Source organism: Lacerta agilis, chromosome 14 (genome assembly GCF_009819535.1).
Source record: "Lacerta agilis isolate rLacAgi1 chromosome 14, rLacAgi1.pri, whole genome shotgun sequence".
NCBI classification, from domain to species: Eukaryota; Metazoa; Chordata; class Lepidosauria; order Squamata; family Lacertidae; genus Lacerta; species Lacerta agilis.
The window spans coordinates 45546293-45549008 of NC_046325.1; positions in this window are offsets into that span (position 1 = coordinate 45546293).

Here is a 2716-nt window from a genome sequence, read left to right on the forward strand (position 1 = left end):
GGCGGGCTCTGGGTGGCCGATTGCCCCCCCCTTCCCCTGTTTTTGGACCGAGCCGCGGGCCTCGCCGGCGCAGCTTGGCGCCGTTCGGCCCGGCCTCCCGCGATCCCGCGAGGTGTTCCGGCTGCACGGGGCCTTTGCCTCGAGCCGCGGCTGCCGTTGCCGCCTCGACCTTGAGTGGCGCGGCCGGGGGCGGTTGGCGTCGGGGACGGTAGCCTCGCGCCCTGCCTCCCCCCTAGTCAGGCTTGCGAGCCTTGGCCGGCGGCTTGACGCCGCGGTTGCAGTCGCCCCTTTCGGCCCGGTGCCTTCCACCGGCCGTCGGAGCCCGCCGCTGCGTGTGGGGCCTGCGTCGGACGCGGGCCGCCGTTGGTGCTCCGGCGCGCGCCCCGGTGGCGGCGGGCGGGCGCCGCAGTATCGCGCGTTGTTTTTTCTGCCCCGGCACGACCTAGCGACGTGGGCCAGGAGCGGGGCGCGTGGTCGGCGCCTCCCGCCCTTACTGGGTGCAGCTGCCCGTTCGGCCCTGATTCGGCGTCCACCGCTAGCGGCCGTTTGCGGAGGTGGGGGGGGCGACGCCTGGGCCGCTGTAATCGTGGGCGCGCTCCCCTCGCGGGTGGCGCATCCTCCGGCGGGGTGTGGTTTATTCCCCGCAGAGAGGCATCCGGGCCGTCGGCCTCTCTCCCCGCCCCGCTTGCGTCTTGAATTCGGCGGCGGCCCCTGGGGACTCGGGGGCCTAGTAGGCCCAGCGTGTTTGGGGCCTAGCAGCCCTCAGCGCAGGGCCTGGTAATTGGGAGCTCCCCTGGGACGGTCTCCGGTGATACTGGGCGATAAGCGCGGCCTCATCGGCCCAAGGGCTGTGGCCTTCGCCCTCCGGCCCGCTCCCCCAGCCTGGGCCTGAGGCCTAAGGGCCAAGGGAGGTAGGTGAAGGAGGCCCGACTCATCGGGCGGCCATTTTGTGCCTGGCGGCCATTTTAGGTGGCTGGATCTGGCACCCCCCCACTAGCTGTTAATTTCAGGGCCTTGGCTGGCAGGAGCAAGGCCGGGAATTGGTGGCCTGTTTCTTTCACTTGTGAATTTGGTTTTTCAGCAGGGATGGCTCCAAAGAAGAAGGCGGCTCGCCCGGCAACCTCTACTCCAACGAAGAGGCTGATCAGGGGTCCATCCCAATCGCTGCGGTCGCAGGCCCCCAGCCGGACGGCGAGAAGGGTCGAGTCCTTCGTCGCTAGCTTGGCGGGCGACCCTGAGGCTCTGGCCCGCCTGGCGTCTGGTCTGGATGGCCTGCTGCAACGCCCGGCCCACCGCGGACGGGGCCGGGCGGCATCCTCTCGACAGGCGGTGGCCTCCCCCCCCACTTCGGCCGGGTCCAGTGAGGAGGGCGAGGGCACCACGTCACAACAGGAGCTGGTTGCGTCCCGCCCTGCGACCCGCGCGGCGGCACGTGCTTCGCCATCGCCGACCGCCAGAAAGGGGAAGGGAAGGCGGGGGAGGTCCACCACACCCCGTGCAGGCCGGGCGGCGCGAGTTGTCTCGGCGCCCGCTTCCGGTGCGGTTATTTCACCTATTGCCTCTTCTCAGTCTATCGCAGACGCATTGGTGCAGGACCCGTCTTCTGAATCCTCGGCCGAGGACAGCCTGCCGGTGCCTTCCAAAATTTCCTCGGGTGGAAAGCGTCGGCGAGGCAGGCGTGCCAGGAAGCGTGCTAAGCGGCGCAAAGGGGACACTTCGTCTTCTTCGACAGGTACGTCTTCGGACAGCTCCGGTGACGAATCCGATTCCCCTTTGGGCCTTTATTGGGGCTTTGGGGAATCAGTGCCGGGTTTGCCAAGATGGGCTTGGCAGCGTAGGGCTAACTCGCACAGGGCGCGTTATGGTGCCATTCAGGATTGCCGCAATGGGGTCCTGCTCCCGGAGGTGACCGTGTCCACAAAAAAGGCGAGGGACATAGTCCCGGGGTGCCACCTGTCTTCTAAGATGCGTGCCAGGATTCTAGATGGCCGCTACGTCGATATTTTCAAACTGGCCCCCCCGGCCGATGAGAAGGCAGGTCAAGCCAGGTCGGATTCTGCATCCAGAAAGCGCACCGGCTCGGCCAGGGTCGAGCGGACGTTCGAACGCTGGCTGGACTGTTTTCAGGAATACGCGGGCGTGGTAGCAGCTGCTTATCCACGGAGGGCTCTGCACCTGCTAGTTTACCAGTCCATTGTTCGCTCGGCCTACTCCATGGCGGGCGAGGCAGCGGCAATCACTTACGATGAGAAGTTTAGGTGCAGGGCCCACCGGATACATACTGCTCGTTGGGACCGCAGGGATCTGGACCTGTGGACCACGCATGTGGGCCCGTCCATTGAAAAGTCACCGGCGGAACAACCTAAGCAAAAGGCGGGAGCGTCGAAGGCGACCCGCCGGCTATCCTGTTGGGACTTTAATAAAGGGTCTTGCCAAAGGCAGTCATGCAAGTACTTGCACGGGTGTTCCAAGTGCGGGGGGAATCACCCCGCCTCCAACTGCTTTGGTGGGAAGCGGCCCTTTCGAGGCGGGAGAGGGGGGCCTCACAGGCAGCCAAGCCTGCCCCCTCCCCCGCAGTCGCCGGGGGCAGCAAGTAGCGTCCTCTCCTCCCTGGCTTTCTCCCCAATTAAGAGACCGGCGCTCCTGCATTGGCTGGACATTTACCCCAATGCGGTTGCAGCGGCCTATTTGCGGGATGGGTTTGTCCAGGGATTTA